Raw genomic sequence first — 17813 nt, 5'->3', positions numbered from 1 at the left:
TTAGGTAAATAATATTTTTATAAATATGCTTTGACGATATTAATTACGTATACCAAAAATAAAAGTATCAAGTTTCCATTAATTTAAGGCCTCATGGACACATACGTATGTATGTATGTATGTATGTATGTATGTATGTATGTATGTATGTATGTATGTATGTATGTATGTCTGCATGCATGTATGTACGTATGCATACATGCATGCATGTATGTATATATGTATGTATACACACTGACACATACTATACTAGGATTATTCGAAAGATCCTGGTAAAACGCAGTTGGTTAGTCCTCTAGAATGACCACAGCTGTTGTAGAAAACCCAGAAGACTCAATAGTTAAGCCATAAAACTTATTAATTAATTAAGCAATGGGTCAAATGCAATTCGTTCCGTATCAATATTAAACAGAAAATTTTGCTAATATGACAGGTGTAATACCACTCCATATTGAATGCAAGTACTTTTACATGCAATGAGATAATGTATTCTGTAAACAAAAAGGATGAAAGAAGTAGACGAGCACTACAATTGTTTGAAGCTACTATTTCAGACACACGCAAAACACACCAGCAGACGAATGCTGGAACGTACTTAAATATAATGTAATGTTTGTAATAAGAAATTATGCGAGAAAAATGCTGAAATGATATAGGTAAGAATCATTGCATGTATACGTATAGAGGCATAAATTCAAATGCTAAAAGAAAGTACACACACACTCACTCACATATACAAATGGTGTAGGTCGTTGGGCATATTGAGTGACGAAACATGAAAACCGAATGTTTATGAGGTAGTATATATCATGACAGTCAATGTAAGTGGAAAGTAATCGAAAGTTAGCTTTTGAGAGTTAAAGTTGTGGTAAGTGAACTAATTCCAACCAGATCTTCACATCAACATGAAGTAGTAACAGAGAAGTAATGTACAATAAAGAACTTGGTATACTTATTAATAAACTCATGTAAAACCTGCAGTGGAAAAATTCATACCTACAGTAAATAATGTTTAATAGATAAAGTACCTCGAACAGGAGGAAGGTGATGATCTTCCCAAAAGTTTCAGTAACTGCAAATTAATAGGGAGTAACAAAAATTGTATAATAGGTATTAGATTTACTAGCCGCTGGAGGTGTAGCGTAATCTGAGCTAGATAACGCATTAAAAGGTTTCGTCTCTGAATGGGTTATCTAGCTCAGAAACATGCCTGGCGTGTACTCTTCAGGAAATCCCCATACATGTGAATAGATTCATTGGTTGGTGTACACTACCTTTTCATAATTATGGTCTGTCAAATACATTAAATATTACAGGCAACACAACTCGCACATATACACGCTATAACACTAGGACACACTCCCGCAAACAAACACAATTATTCCTTCACATATGATTTTTTTTTCTGTACGAAAGGGAACCCTATTATAACATGATAAAGCGAATGAATATTATTTCAATTTATGCGTGGCTCTCGGGATTTAATGTTATTTGAAATGTGACAATATTTATTGAACATTATATAATTTTTTTAATGGAATATAAGCAAAATACCCATCGAAAGACACTTTGAATAATGTGCAACCGTCAAAGTTCAAGATTATACAACGTACTGATCTAATGTGAGAAATATGAGAACTACTCATTGAAATAGTTTCATAAATAAAGTTACAAGATGTTTGTAAATGCAGGAGACATATAGTACATTTCAAACTCCTAACCCTCTAAAACATTAATTACATAGTATAATAAGTGCACTAACCAATATTCTAACAAATAATTTGTTTTAAAGAGAAAGATAAATTAGTCATAATGATTTATGTAACATTTTTACCATGCACGAAAAAGATTGATGCATGTTTTGATAGAAAAAAAATGGAAAATTAAAAAAAGATGAAGACAATAGAGAGTCTGCAAAAGACGCAAAAGATAAGGTGGGAACGAAAGAGAAGGAATGAGAACGATTTAGCGAGAGAATGAGTGCGAGATTTCACTCGTTGACAATGAGGATGTGCTTGATGCAGAGGAAAGAGTATTGGTTGTACATTGAGATCCAACTCGAATTAATCTAACACGCAATTTATCACATCAAATGTGTATTATAAACTACATAGATGTATCGATGGTCAGTAAGGAAATAATATACCCCTCCCCTATTGTTCCTAAAATACATTTATGATTTATGTGGCCAGAACACGTGTCATAAAAATTCATGCTTTTTGAGTATTTATTTATGCACATCTTCCTTCAATCTCCCATGATGTTAGTGTTGTATTGCCGACGCATTTGAAATTTGAAGTATTTATTTGCATCAGTACCGCACTATTAACTGCCAAATGGAGCGAGTGCGCATACATGATCGAATACCAAATGTAATACTTTACCATTTAAATCTCAATCTTCTTCGCTTTAATTTCTGCAGTAACGCCCTATACAATAGCGTAATAATTTGCTTTATGTCCGCCCATTTTATGCAATTGTTAGATACACTTGTTTCCATTGCACTGCTACTTTTATCGCTGTATTCTTTTCTACTCTAGGTACAAGGCCTGAAATTTTGGGGGAGGGGGCAGTCGGTAAGATGGACCCCATTACGCAACTGGTAATTAATTCATCGATTCCGAAAGGATAAAAGGCAAAGTCTACCTTGATGGAATTTGAACTCCGAACGTAAAGACAGACGAAATACCGCTAAGCATTTCACCCGGCGTACTAACGTTTCTTATTTCTTTACTGCTCGCAAGGGGCTACACACAGAGAAGACAAACAAGGAAAGACAAACGGATTAAGTCGATTATATCGACCCCAATGCATAACTGGTACTTATTTAATCGACCTCTAAAGGAAGAAAGGCATAGTCGACCTCGACGGGATTTGAACTCAGAACGTAAAAACGAAATACCGCTAAGCATTTCACCCTACGTACTAACGTTTTCTTTATTTCTTTATTGCCCACAAGGGGCTAAACATAAAGGGGACAAACAAGGACAAACAAAGGGATTAAGTCGATTACATCAACCCCAGTGCGTAACTGGTACTTATTTAATCGACCCCGAAAGGATGAAAGGCGAAGTCGACCTCCGCGGAATTTGAACTCAGAACGTGCTAACGATTCTTCAAGCCCGCCGCCTTACTTTTACCGGTGAATTGAAGATACACTGAGAAAAATTAATTTCGTTTAAATTTTCTGTGGAATAAGCATATACATGAATACGAATTGTTTTTCTAGTTGTTGATTACGTAAGTAAATTTTATATTTATGGAAGTAGCCTTTATTATTTTGTGGAATTTTAGAATAAAATGAGATTTTAGGCACGAAAGAGAGAGTGGAGGCAGAAATAGATCTAAGTCAATATTAAAATAAATATCATATAGCTGTTTTAAATTGAAAGCCAAATTGTTTATAATGTATCATGCATCATTTCAAGCATATTCTCAAACGTGCTTGTCTTCTAAGTGATTGACAATCAAAGACCACAGAGCGATAAACGATGCCTGCCGGCAATGTAATTAATAACGTTAAGTAATAAATCTACTCCATTAAGACAAATTTCTGTGAGAAATACATTATTGATTTCATGAACATGAGTGAAATATATGATAGTTTACTTAAATAGTCACTTGACCACAAATTTGAATAGGTGTACAATGAGCTGGCATAACGATCATTCCCTCTTGAACGTTAATGATGTAAATCAGGTGAAATGAAGTAGCTTGAAACGATTGTCGCAACAAGTTGGAGACTGGGCACTCTGAGAGCTGTTTACTTCTTGCAATACAAATTTCAATGCATTGAAATATAAATTTTGTTACTCAAGGATTCTCTTTACCCGTGTTAATGATTATATCATTAGTATAAGCGCAGACGACATAGACATCTGAAAGTGTATATTTACAGCATAGAAGTATAATTATCTCCACTGAGATGTCATATATTCTATTTGTTGTAATGCATATCTAGAAGTACAAATACCTTCTTGCATTCAATAATTTCACACGTTACAATTCCATACAAAATGAATTGATAATTCAATACATTTGGATAGAAAGGATAATAAATGACATCGGTAGTATATATAATACTTTTAAGAAAGCGTATTCTTGATTTCATAATAAAGTTCTTGCCTTCGTAGGTGAGTGATTTGCACTTTTAATTAGGGATTCATTATTTTGACCAAGATATTTAGCTGCAAACAATAGGATTCACTTACCTAAATTGTTACTAGACGGAATGTTATGATTCCATTCGTAGCTGAGAAATTGCATGAAAATTAAATCAAGTGCATGATTAGAAATTAGTTTATTGACTGCCGGAGGACGAAAGATTGGTATTAAACTCATCAGGATTTGAAATTAGGAATTAAAGGCTCATGCAAGATATAAAGAAATTTTTCTTGACAATTTCATAATATTGCGAATTCACTGTCAATAAATTAACAATAGAAATTAATACAATAATATAATGTATAAAAGTAAGTACCTGTACATCGACTACGCGTGTTTCATGGCTTAATTAGGACTATGTAAAATCATATAAGAAAATCATATCCAAGTTCATTAGGACGGGAAAATGATTTTACTCCCAAAAGCAGTCACTCCTCATGTGAAATTCCTAAAAGAACCTAAAACCAAAACGTTTAACTTACCTCATAATATGATAAGGGATAAAAATAAGGAATACAAATTATATATAAAGAAACAAAACCTGTCATGTAATTCCAAAGTTAAAGTCATTAATATTATTATTAAAAGTTGCAAGCTAAATATATTCAAAGAGAGTATTATTGTGAACAAGATTAATTCATTATGGAAAAGGTAAATAAATGTAAATACGTGTTAGTATACAAAGTTAGAAAAGGACGTATGTCAATATTGTTTAGAATAAATTTTAAAAAAACATGACTTATCTGCCGGCGAATTACTGTAAACTAAAACGAAATAAGTGTACTTTAGCATTTATACTGAAAAGTCACGTGATAAATATGGCAGCCTTTACCCAGAGATAAATACGTATTATATTTACTATAATAATAACAAAATTATCGAAAAAGAAGGTCTGCCTAAAGTATATTGTTTATTGAAGATTTGAAATACTTAAAACCTTTAGATCTACTGATACTCTACTAATACTCTTTCTGAATATTTTTAGCTTGTAACTTTTAATAATAATATTAATGTCTTTAACTTTGGAATTACATGACAGGTTTTGTTTCTTTATATATAATTTGTATTCCTTTTTTTCTATCCCTTATCATATTATGAGGTAAGTTAAACTTTTTGGTTTTAGGTTCTTTTAGAAATTTGACCTGAGGAGTGATTGCTTTTGGGAGGAAAATCATTTTCCGTCCTAATGAATTTGGATATGATGGTGGTGTTGTTGTTTGGTTCGGCTGTGTTGCTGGCTGCTGGCGTTTTTCCATTTCGTTGTACAACTGCTTGACCAGTTGTGCATATGGCGGTGTAGGCAGTAATGCTGTTTTTTTCTTGTGCTTTTCTTGTGGTTGTTGTTGTTGTTGTTGTTTTTCTTTGTATTGTTGCCGTTGTTGTTGCCTTTTCTTCTGGGCATGTTTTTTGAAGGTGAGTTTTGCTACTACAAACGTAGCAAACTGGCCTTCTGCCTTCGACGAAAACATGAAAAATTGAATCCTCAGTTAATTGGATTCTATGTGGAATTTTTTCCCAGTTTGCTGGATCAATTTGTACCAGGAGTTGAAATTCCTGGCCAATCCAGTTTTGATTGCAAACGGCAGATGCTTCTAATATGTTTATCTCCTCCTCTATGCCTAGACATATGGTAGATACTAGCCATTCTTCCTCAATTTCAGGAGGCACATTCGAAATTTTTATTTTCGTAACCCTACGACCAAGGTACGTAGGGATCATGAGCAGGTTCTTATGTTGTAATGACTTAGTGGAGAGGTCCTTCGCTCGCTGCTCGCTGTCTAGTCTTACCTCTATCGTTCTGAATTTCAATCCTCTCGTTATGTAAGTTTTGTAAGACCAAATCGGCTTTAAGCACCTCTCAACATTTTCTTGGGTGAATTTTTCCACTGTCTTTGTCTTTAAATTAATGGTTCTGTAGATGATAGTTTTTTTTTTCTATGTTTATCTTAAAGTCCGCGGGCGTTTGAAGATGGACTGTAACGTCCTTTTTACTTAGCATGCTTTTGCATGCAAGTAATTTCTCTTTCGATATATTCAAAATTCTTTTCCTAGGCTTCAAAGCCTCGGCAAAGTTCGTTGTGGTGGTGGTGGCGGTAGTGGTGGTATCAGTGGTGAGAACAGTGGTTTTGTTAGCAAGGACATTTGTGTCCTTGTTGTTGCTGCTGCTGCTGTTGTTGTTGTTGTTGTTGTTGTTGTTGTCACTGGTTACGGTGGCAGGCAAGACTGCTGTAGCAGCAGAGTTTTTCTTTTTCTCCATTCTCTCCTTTAACTGTGAGGAAGGAAGACTAGGAAATTCTTTTTCGAACGAAACACTGCAAAATGCAGCGTTCGTTTCACAAAAATGTTCATGGCTACAAGACGCCATCGTCTCAAAAAAAATGGCTAGAAAGCCGAAATTGGTTTTTATATCCTGGAAATGTGCCACACAGGGCAGATTTCCGTCGCAAAAAACTTGCACCAGAGAGTATACAAGTTGTTATACAACTTTCTATATAAAATAAACTTTACAAACAAACTTTTTAAAACATGAAAAAGTCAAAACTTACGGAGCCGACACGTCTACCGTCTGTCCATATAGATAGATAGATAGGTTTCTTTATTAGCCACACAGGGCTCAACACAGAAGGGACAAAATACAAATGTAGAGTTTTTTTCTTTTCGAGGGGGGCGAAAACAAAGCAGAAAAAAACAAAAGTGGGGACAACGATGAAAAAAAAACATCGCAAAACGTTTGGGGTATTTACAAAAAATACGAAATAATACAGAAAATTCCCAATAAATGGGGAGGTTATCCGTGGAAAGAAAAACCTACGAAAAGACCACGGTAACCTCGGTCCTTAGTGTCACAGTTTGTTAAATAAAATTTCTTTTATTTATGCAAGAAACGTAAGTAACTCTCTGTTTACAAAATTTTAAAACGTTTTATAGAATCATGGTCAAGGTGGCTTCGTCATTTATACGTGCCATTCTTGCTACATGTATCCATCTTTTTTCGAAACATTTGCCTCTCTACTCTCACCTTCCTTTTCAAGTGATACTTGAAAAAGTTGATGAGAGATTGACCAGAGAGGAAAGTATTTGTCTCTAATCCTTTCAGACGCGTCCACCAGATGCATTCTTTCGCCATAGCCACAAGTACGATAAATACAGCTCTTCCTTCCAGTTTAAAGGAAGAAGGCGTGACGATATTGACGATAGACTCGGTTGATAAACCGACTCGTCCCACACGTGACAGCAGTCGTTCGACATAAGCCCACAGCTCCGAAATGGTTGGACACTGCACGAGTGCGTGCAGAACGGTTTCATCGCTCTGACCGCATCTCGGGCAGGTCGGCCCCGCATTTCGCGAGCCGTGTCTATAGAGCTTATCCCGAACGGGTAGCGCCTCTCGGTAACACTGCCAGGCCAGGGATCTCTGGAAGTTGTCCATAGGTCCCGGCCCGAAAGTCGTCCTGAACAGGCGGGTCAGGTATTCCTCGTCGACGCCCAGGTTCGCCCCGAGATCGTCGTCGTACCTGCCCTCCACTAATCCCCTATAGAATGACTTCGTTGTGATGCAGCCGCTCAAGGTCGACAAAGTTGTTGCAGAGCAACGCGACACTCACGGTGCCATTCGCCATTCCTCGGCCTCTTTTTGATCCACGACTGCAGCTCGGTCATGGAGACGAGCTGCGGGAAAGCGCGTCGTATAAACGGCGACCACACCTGCTCACCGTCGTCTACGTAGAGCCGGAGATGTCGCAGTCTCAGCGCATGTCTGCGCATCATCAACCACGGCATGCCCAGCCCTCCTTTCAGCGGGTGTTAGCAACAAACGGATCGCCTCACCATCGGAACGCTTCCTTTCCACTAAAAGCGGAAGAGGATGCGCTCCATTTCGGTGATGGCGCGATCAGGACAAGGCACGACGGTCAGGCGGTATTCGATGACGGACGCGATGTACGCGTTCGCCACCTCCGCCCGACCTTTTAGCGACAGCTTCCTCTCGGACCATTGCCGGCAGAGAGTGGCCACCCTACTCGTTATCTCGTCCCAGTTCTTCTCCGTTTGCAGGTCCGGACCGAACCAGACTCCGAGCAACTTGACCGGACCGTCCGTCCAGCGTCCCACTACTGAGGCGCTGCCGGACGGTATGGGCTTGCTTCTCCAGGTGCCGAGCAGCAAACCCACCGACTTATCCCGGTTGATTTTCGCTCCCGTCACCGCTTCGTAGTCTTTCAGCGTCTCGCCGACAAGCTCGATGTGCTCGTGGCTAGACGCTATGACGGTGACGTCGTCCGCGTATGCCGACACGCTCGTCCCGCACCCCAGTTCTCACGGGATGCCCCTCAGCGTCGCCAGCTTCCACAGTAGTGGCTCGAGAGTCAATACGTACAGGAGCGGCGACAGGGGGCATCCCTGACGAACCGAACGTGCAATGTCGAAGGGTCCCGATAGACGTCCATTGACGCGAACAACCGAACGGATGCCTGTGTACAAGGCAGCCATCCAGCCGCGGAAAACGGGACCGAAGCCGGCCGCTTCGAGGACGGCCTCCAAGTATCGATGGTCTACCCTATCGAAAGCTTTGGATTGATCCAAATTGATCAGGGCCCCACCCATGCCAGGTTCCTTAACTACCCTCTCTATGATGTAGCGCATCAGATGGAGGTTGTTATGGATGCTCCGGCTCGGCACGGCGCACGTCTGCTCCGTGCCGACCAGTTTCTCGATGACAAGCGCCAACCGCTTGGCTAACACCTTGGCCAAAATTTTCATGTCTGCATTGAGCAGAGTGATGGGCCTAAAGTTATCTATGGCGTCCCCCTTGTTTGGATCTTTCTTCAGCAGCGTTACCGCTCCTCGGCTCACAAAACCGGGAATGCTCCCGTTCTGCTGCCAGTTGCAGTACACGGCCGCCAAGACGTCTCCAAACAAGTCTGGCATACAGTTGTAAAGCTCGTAGGGCAGACCATCCAAACCCGGAGATTTGTCCGTCGAGCAACCCGCCATCGCGTCCCTCACCTCCTCCGCCGTGATGACCCCTTCGCAGCACTCCGCCTCTCTTGCCGAGAGTCGTGGCAAGCTGTGCAGGTAGGCACTAAAGTCCACCCTGCCTTCTCGCTCGCCACTCCTCCCGAACAGTCGGGCAAAATGCCGCTGAAACGCCTCGCACATCTTGCTCGGCTCGAGCAATTCGCGCCCCTGTTCGTCTACCAGAGACCGGATGGTGGCTCTGTTACCCCGCTGCGCCTCCGCCACCCGGGCCTCTCGTGCGGCTCCAACACCTTCATTCCTCAGAGCACGCATCCTTGCCCTGACAGCACACCCTTCGTGTTTAGCATTGAAGTGTTGGTCGAGGGCCAACCTCGCCGCTAAAACGTCGGATGCGATGCCACTTCGCAATGCCTCTTCTAACTTTATCACTAGCTCCCCCTCTACTCTGTTCCTCTCTACAGCTAGTGCCCTGCTATACCTTATTGCTTCCGCCCTTACTGCTCTCTTGAGGGCAAACCATCATTTGTTGTTGACGATGGCTCCCGTCAAAGCCCTCTTTACTAACGTGCTAATCCGGTCTCTGAAAACCTGTCTCGACGGGAAAGACGCGTTTAGTTTCCAGTAACCGGGACCCTGCCTATGTGCCTTATCTAAGTCTAGCGTACACGTCACAAGTTTGTGATCCGTGTAGCTGACTATGTGGAACTGTGGACATCCTAAACTATCTCTATCTCTTGTCCTACACACTATCCTACCTAGATACGATCTCGACGACCCAATGCGGTTGCTCCAAGTCCACGTTGGCACATTTGGGTGGTCGAGTCGGTACCTGTCAGACAACTGGAAGCGTCTGAGCAGGTCTCTGAGACCTTTGCATCCCCTTCTAGTTTTGTCACTCCCCACGTAGTCTAGATGCGTGTCCAAGGTAGCATTCCAATCCCCCACTAAAAGTAAGGGACGAGACGTTCCCAGGAATACTTCTAGACGTCGAAAGAAGTCCGACCGACCTGTTAAAGGAGGCACATAAACTGCCAGCAACCGAAAAGCGCCTCCATCGCTGCCGTCCACATCTAGGACAACCAGTCTACCCTCCGGGTCCGTAAATATCGTCTTTACTTGGAGATCCAGACTCTTGCGAAAAAGAACCGCCGTGCCACTACCGCCCATCCTCGGCAGACTGGGAGAAAAATAAATGTTAAACTGTCCGCCAAACATGGACTTTAGGGCCCGCGGTTCATGGAGTCTGGTCTCACTAATGGCTATGATATCCAAATTGTGTGACTTTATGTCATTTAAGAGGTACCCTTGTTTCCAAGGGGACCCCAAGCCACGCACATTGTATCTGAAATATGATGTATGCTTCTATTCGTCATATTCGGCAAACATCCTTTCTAAAATCTTTTTTACTCCCTTGCCTAAAGGATCTCAATAAACTTCATAGAATTTTCTATCCCTCCACGTTGCTATTATTTATGGCTCTGTAAGCAACACTGATAAAGCCTCTGCATCTGCTGCTTGCTTTGCATCCAACCTCACAGTGCACACAATAGATAAATCTCCTCCATAACTATTCCTTCCCACTCTGCCATTCTCATCATTCCAAATTTGAAGACATCAGCAGTTGCTTCAAGCCAAGGTCGTCAGTCCTGGCTACATCCCATATATTAATCTCAAATAACATGCAGCGCTATAGCCAGCTACTTATCTTTACCAACCTAACACTCTCTCTCTTCAGGAATGACTTTTAAGGAACTTGCTCATAAAGCCAGATCTACTGGACATCTACCCTCCTATATCACTCACCAATAAGAACTTGCACAAGAGCAAGTATCTCAAACATTTCTGAGCTGAGCATATAAAAAATGAAGTGAGTATTCCCTCAACATAATTATACTATGTATCATATTATAATACTATTTGCCTTGAATGTAAATATACTAAATACAGTATTCGTGGCACTCCGTCGGTTACGACAACGAGGGTTCCAGTTGATCCGATCAACGGAACAGCCTGCTCATGAAATTAACATGTAAGTAGCTGAGCACTCCACAGACATGTGTACCCTTAACGGGCAGATTCAGCGTGACACAGCTGGCCCTTTGAAATACAGGTACAACAGAAACAAGAAGAGTACAACAGGGTTCACCGCCACCCCTGCCAGGGAACTTTGGGTGTTTTCGCTCAATAAACACTTAACAATGCCCGGTCTGGGAATCGAAACTGCGATTCCGCTGCCCTAACTACTATTATAATAATTATTTACCTTGAAATTAACTATTCCTGATATTAATATAGTATTAATATATAATTATGCGCACAACTCAAAATTCTGACGTACTACAGCAATTCTGAGTTCAGATTCGGAATCAGCGTACTCGATTTCATTGGGTAGCAGACAATTTTTAGCGAATCAATTTAGATGAGATGCAGTTTGGGTTCGTGCCAGGTAAAAGCACTTCTGATGCCATATTTCTAGTAAGACAGCTGCAGGAGAAATACCTAGCCAAGGATAAACCTCTGTACCTAGCTTTCGTTGACATGGAGAAAGCCTTTGACAGGGTCCCCCGATCCCTTATCTGGTGGTCAATGAGGAAACTTGGGATAGAAGAATGGTTAGTGAGAGCTGTGCGAGCCATGTACAGAGATGCTGTCAGTAAAGTGAGGGTTGGAAATGAGTACAGTAATGAATTCCGGGTAGAGGTAGGGGTCCACCAAGGTTCTGTCCTCAGCCTCCTCCTATTTATCATAGTTCTCCAGGCTATAACAGAGGAATTCAAGACAGGATGCCCCTGGGAGCTCTTCTATGCTGATGACTTTGCACTAATTGCGGAGTCACCGTGGAAGCAAGGACTAGAATCGAAGGGCCTTAGAGTCAACCTAGCTAAAACCAAAATCCTAATAAGTAGGAAGGCAGATAAAACACAAACCCCTTCAGGTAGATGGCCCTGCTCAGTATGTAGAAAAGGAGTAGGTAGTAACTCTATAAGATGTACCCAGTGCAAGCTATGGACACATAAGAGGTGCAGCAATATCAAAGGCAGGTTAACTAGGAAGTTAGTTTTTGTATGTGGCAGATGTTCAGGTGCAATAAACACTGTAAACAAACAGGAAACAACTTCTGTCTCATTCCAGGGAGAAAAACTAGAGGTAGTTGATAGCTTCCGTTATCTGAGTGACCAAGTTAGTAGTGGGGGTGGGTGCGCTGAAAGTGTAGCTGCTAGAATAAGAATAGCCTGGGCAAAGTTCAGAGAGCTCTTACCTCTGCTGGCGACAAAGTGACTCTCACTCAGAGTAAAAAGCAGACTGTATGACGCATGTGTACGAACAGCCATGCTACATGGCAGTGAAACATGGGCTGTGACTGCTGAAGACATGCGTAAGCTCGCAAGGAATGAAGCCAGTATGCTCCGATGGATGTGTAATGTCAGTGTGCATACCCGATAGAGTGTAAGTATCTTGAGAGAAAAGCTGAACATAAGAAGCATCAGTTGTGGTGTGCAAGAGAGGCGATTGCGCTGGTATGGACATGTGGTGAGAATGGAGGAGGATAGCTGTGTGAAAAAGTGCCACACCCTAACAGTTGAGGGAGCCCGTGGAAGAGATAGGCCCAGGAAGACCTGGGCTGAGGTGGTGAGGCAAGACCTTCGAACATTGGGCCTCACCGAGGCGATGACTTCTGACCGAGACCTTTGGAAATGTGCTGTGCGTGAGAAGACCCGGCAAGCCAAGTGAGACCTAAATCCAAGGCCTTTGCCATGGGTGTAGCCAGCCCACTCATGCGTACCTTTCCTACATTGGACACTAAACTCCGCTTGAGAACACTTGTTGAGGCAAGTGAAATCGAATTAAATTCGACGACTGGCACCGTGCCAATGTTGTCTCCTTCATTGGACACGAAACTCAGCTTGCGAAGACTTATTGGGGCAAGCGAATAGCGAAATCGGGATAACACCTGTGCCCAGCGTCGCCTTTCTGGCACTTGTGCCCGTGACGTGTAAGAATTTTCGAGCGAGATCGTTGCCAGTGCCCCTGGACTGGCTCTTGTGCGGGTGGCACATAAAATACACCATTTTGAGCGTGGCCGTTGCCAGTACCGCCTGACTGGCCTTCGTAGGGTTTTCGAGCGAGATCGTTGCCAGTGCCCCTTGACTGGCTCTTGTGCAGGTGGCACTTAAAATACACCATTTTGAGCATGACCGTTGCCAGTACCGCCTGACTGGCCTTCGTGCGGGTGACACGTAAAAGCACCCACTACACTCTCTGAGTGGTTGGCGTTAGGAAGGGCATCCAGCTGTAGAAACTCTGCCAAATCAGATTGGAGGCTGGTGTTGCCATCCGGTTTCACCAGTCCTCAGTCAAATCGTCCAACCCATGCTAGCATGGAAAGCGGACGTTAAACGATGATGATGATGATGATGATGATGATGATGATGATGATGATGATGATGATGATGATGAGTGAAATATTTCAAATCCAAACAGCTACTAAACTTCTACAAGGTCCAAATGAGACTCACAATATATAATACTGAAACCTACATCTGAGAGGGTGTATCCACTAATAATAAACATTCTAGACCACATTCAAAAGAAAGGCCACTCAAATGATTGGCATGAAGTTGCTCACCATCACACTCCAATATCAGGCCCACATACTATGGCTTTTATTACTGCTACTCAAGTAATCACTTTATTAGCTTGAAATTTCACCTGTATACAGGCACTTCTGACTCCTACATCAGATACTTCTGACTCACTTATCTTTCCTCCTCTTCTCAACCATTGTCCTCTATTTTCGCTGCCGCCACTACCACCTGAAGGACTTGTAGGAGGCAGTCAGCATAGACCCTACTTCCACTTCACTCTCTAAATGAAACCAATAAACAATTAAAAAGAAAAGAAAAATTTGCTCAGTATGTCCCTTTGATCATAATTAATCCAGAAATTAATCTACAAAGAAAAGAATCGTTTTGCAAACAACAAAATAGTTCAATGAAACTTTTACAACAAATTTTTCAATGTTTCTTTACAAATGTTTTTCTTTTTTCTTTTTTTTTTTGCTTTTAATGAGAATTATACAAAAAACAATATGAAAAATAATATTATTGAATGCTGATGCCTTAATAAATATAATATACACTATAGAAACTTAAATGCTAAATACAGTTTTTTTAAAAATATGATTATGGATATTGTTGTTTCTGTAAGTATAACTATTTTCATTTCCATAACATTCACAAATGAAAAACTAAAACTTAGCAGAAAATATAAACTGCCAGTGTTACAATTAAAGAAGAGCAAAAATCGAGTGCTTCAATATAAAACTATTATGGTACTTTGAAAATTTATATAATTCATGCCTTTTAAAATACTTCACTTGCATGTTCATACACATACATATGTAAATGTGTATTTATGCATAAATATTTATATATGTGCATATATTATTCAGAGTTACTGGATTATCACCTAATTTTACTAAATTTTTAAGACATAGACAATGAAGATCGCTTTTTACTTTTTTGTTCTTTCCTTTTTTTTGCATGTTTAATGAATTTAGCAGACAATGTAGAAGACTCCATGGGAATGGACATTTCAATAAGTTAACTAGCTTCATAAAAGATCTGTCAGGTTACTTCCATGTCTTCATTAAGTAGATTTAACCTGAACAAAAACCAACACCTTCCTTAACGAGACAATATCCACTACAAGTAACACACTCCCACCAAGGATCAAACTTCAAAATTAACTATAACCTACACACTTTGCTATTGACATAAAGACACCTCTGAGCAGACATTTGTCAAAAAATAATTACATATTTTGTATTTTTACACAATTTTTATAAACAACAATGAAAATAAATTGGTAATGTATTCTGTTATATGATCATAACAACATCTAATATGGATGAGAGTTCAAAACAGAGGTTCAAGCAATAATCTTGCTTACTATTTTGCTTCTGAAAAACAAAGATGTTACAGAAGAATGTAAAAAAAAAAAAAAGTATTTCATCTCTTCAATGATCAATCAAGCTAAGGTAAAAAAAAAAAAAAAAATTACTTTATCTCACGATAATTGTAACTTAATCCTCAAAAGAGAACCATTTTGTTATTTTCTATCTTAAGCTTTACTCACATTAGAGAAATGCTTAAAGTCATTAATAAATTTTCTTGGCTACACAGCAATCCAATCATTGCTACACATTTTTTCTGTCCATTTTTCCATTCATCATCATCATCATCATCATCGTTTAACGTCCGCTTTCCATGCTAGCATGGGTTGGACGATTTGACTGAGGACTGGTGAAACCGGATGGCAACACCAGGCTCCAGTCTGATTTGGCAGAGTTTCTACAGCTGGATGCCCTTCCTAACGCCAACCACTCAGAGTGTAGTGGGTGCTTTTACGTGTCACCCGCACGAAAACGGCCACGCTCGAAATGGTGTCTTTTATGTGCCACCCGCACAAGAACCAGTCCAGGGGCACTGGCAACGATCTTACTTGGCTTGCCGGGTCTTCTCACGCACAGCACATTTCCAAAGGTCTCGGTCAGTAGTCATCGCCTCGGTGAGGCCCAATGTACGAAGGTCTTGCCTCACCACCTCAGCCCAGGTCTTCCTGGGCCTACCTCTTCCACGGGTTCCCTCAACTGTTAGGGTGTGGCACTTTTTCACGCAGCTATCCTCCTCCATTCTCACCACATGTCCATACCAGCGCAATCGTCTCTCTTGCACGCCACAACTGATGCTTCTAATGTTCAGCTTTTCTCTCAAGTTCAGCATACATACATACATACACACATTCCCACTATGTCTACATACACATGCCAACACACACACACATCCATTCATACACCCTTCAGACTTAACCACCATTAAAGAACAAAGAGATTTCTTGCACATTCTTAGTCTCTGGAACAATGAGAAGGCAAGTTGACCTTGGCAGGATTTGGATTCACAGCATTAAGAAATGGAATTGGGAAACCATAAAGCATGTTTTTCAGTCCTCTGATGCTTCTGTCTGCTGACCACCAATCAGTAATCGTGTGATTGATACAGGAGATTTTGGATTCAGTCCTACTGTATGACATCATGAGCAAATGTCTTCTGCTATAGCCCCAAACCAATCCAAACCTTGTGAGGGGATTTGGCTGAAGTAAGCCTGTTGTATGTATATATATATTGTATATATGTGTGTATGTGTGTGTGTGAGGGGGGAGGAGAGAAATTGATTTAGTTTCATTTTGATTAAAATACCATTGACTTCAGAACAAATTATCTCATTACAATTCATCTGCCCTGCATATCTGTCACTCTCACTCCATTTGTTTAATCTCAGCATGACTTTATGAAATATACTGCAGCATTAAGTATGAAGGAAGAAGAATGAAATTTCAAATACAAAAGACAAACAGAATAAGAAGAGATACTGTTACAGCAAGGAAGTTGGATAACTTAGAAAACTTTACACTGTTTCAATAAATACTATGAGACAAATACAAAAAAATAAACAGAACATCTCTAGCTCATGTAGAATGATTTAGACAGTAAACCTAATAAAATTCAACAGCTTCAGATATAGCACACATTACATATATATATTGATATAATACACACACACACATAAACATAAACATATATATATACATATATATATATATATATATATATATATATATATATATATATATATATATATATATATATATATATATATACCGGAGTAAGCACATGAAATGTGCAACAAGGTGGAAAAAAAGAGTACTCAAATACCAGAGGTAGAGTAATATGCTTTATTTAAAAGCAGCAGAAATATAACAAAAAAACCGCTACTCTGAGTTTCACGTTCCCGTTCATCGGACAGTTTTCTGTCCGATGAACGGGAACGTGAAACTCAGAGCAACGGCTCTCCTGTTACACTTCTGTTGCTTTTAAATAAAGTATATATATATATATATATATATATATATATATATATATATATATATACACACATAAAATCAAGTACTTTGATCCTGAAAGTTGGAATTCAGGAAACAAAAATTTTCAAGTGCATAGTTACCTGCCGAAATTATCTGCTGGTTTTGGAGTTGTAGTTACAGGTGTTGTGCTTACAAGTGAATGTTTTTGTGATGCTCCAGGTGTAGCAGTAATAGAATTACTAGGAGTTTGTAGATTTGAAATTGATGTTGCAGTTGTCAAATTACTAGAAACATTAAAGCTGTTTGTATTATTTTTAGTTGAGTTACTTGAATTCATTGCATGGTTTGCATTGGAGTTTTCTGTAGTTGTGTGGGAGGGAGTTTGATGAAAGTATGCATAATTTAAGGCACTTTTGGCACTTAGTCTGTCTTTAGGATTAATGGTAAGCAGCCCCTGCAGAGAGAAAAGAAATTGGGAACATTTTAAATGTAAATATACATTCAGAAAAAAAGCAACACACACACACACACAGACATATTATTTCTTATAATTCCATACACTCACTCAAAATACATACAGATACAAATACATGCATACATACACATGAATGTATACAAACACACACATATATATACACACATATACACGTGCGCGTGCGCACACACAAACACATACATATAATTAAAGCAGCTGAATGCAGTTTAAGTTTGCAACGATTGTTTTGTTAGAAACCTTTATTTAATGCTA

At 40.0% G+C, this 17813-nt stretch overlaps 1 protein-coding gene and 2 long non-coding RNA genes across 4 annotated transcripts in view; 1 reads left to right on the top strand and 2 right to left on the bottom strand.

The window, feature by feature from the left end:
• Positions 1-219: 219 nt before the first annotated feature.
• The window catches only part of LOC149136023 (uncharacterized), a 38992-nt gene continuing 21398 nt past the window's right edge, over positions 220-17813 (top strand). The window contains exon 1 of the long non-coding RNA XR_016241467.1: positions 220-3240. This is a non-coding gene — a long non-coding RNA (uncharacterized LOC149136023). The remainder of the gene's footprint in view (positions 3241-17813) is intronic.
• Positions 14177-17402, bottom strand: LOC149136024 (uncharacterized). Its single transcript, XR_016241465.1, has 2 exons — positions 17206-17402; positions 14177-15103 (listed from the first exon to the last, which is right to left on the bottom strand). It is a non-coding gene; the product is annotated as an uncharacterized LOC149136024 (long non-coding RNA).
• Positions 14177-17813, bottom strand: part of LOC149136022 (uncharacterized) — a 74513-nt gene continuing 70876 nt past the window's right edge. For both annotated transcript variants that reach the window (XR_016241464.1, XR_016241463.1), the window contains exon 4: positions 14177-17519. The gene's annotated coding sequence lies outside the window, so the exon portion shown is untranslated. The remainder of the gene's footprint in view (positions 17520-17813) is intronic.

Source organism: Octopus bimaculoides, chromosome 4 (assembly GCF_046866305.1).
Source record: "Octopus bimaculoides isolate indiv1 chromosome 4, ASM4686630v1, whole genome shotgun sequence".
NCBI classification, from domain to species: domain Eukaryota; kingdom Metazoa; phylum Mollusca; class Cephalopoda; order Octopoda; family Octopodidae; genus Octopus; species Octopus bimaculoides.
Note: the sequence above shows the minus strand (reverse complement) of the source record. Positions and strands in the feature narration are given on the sequence as shown.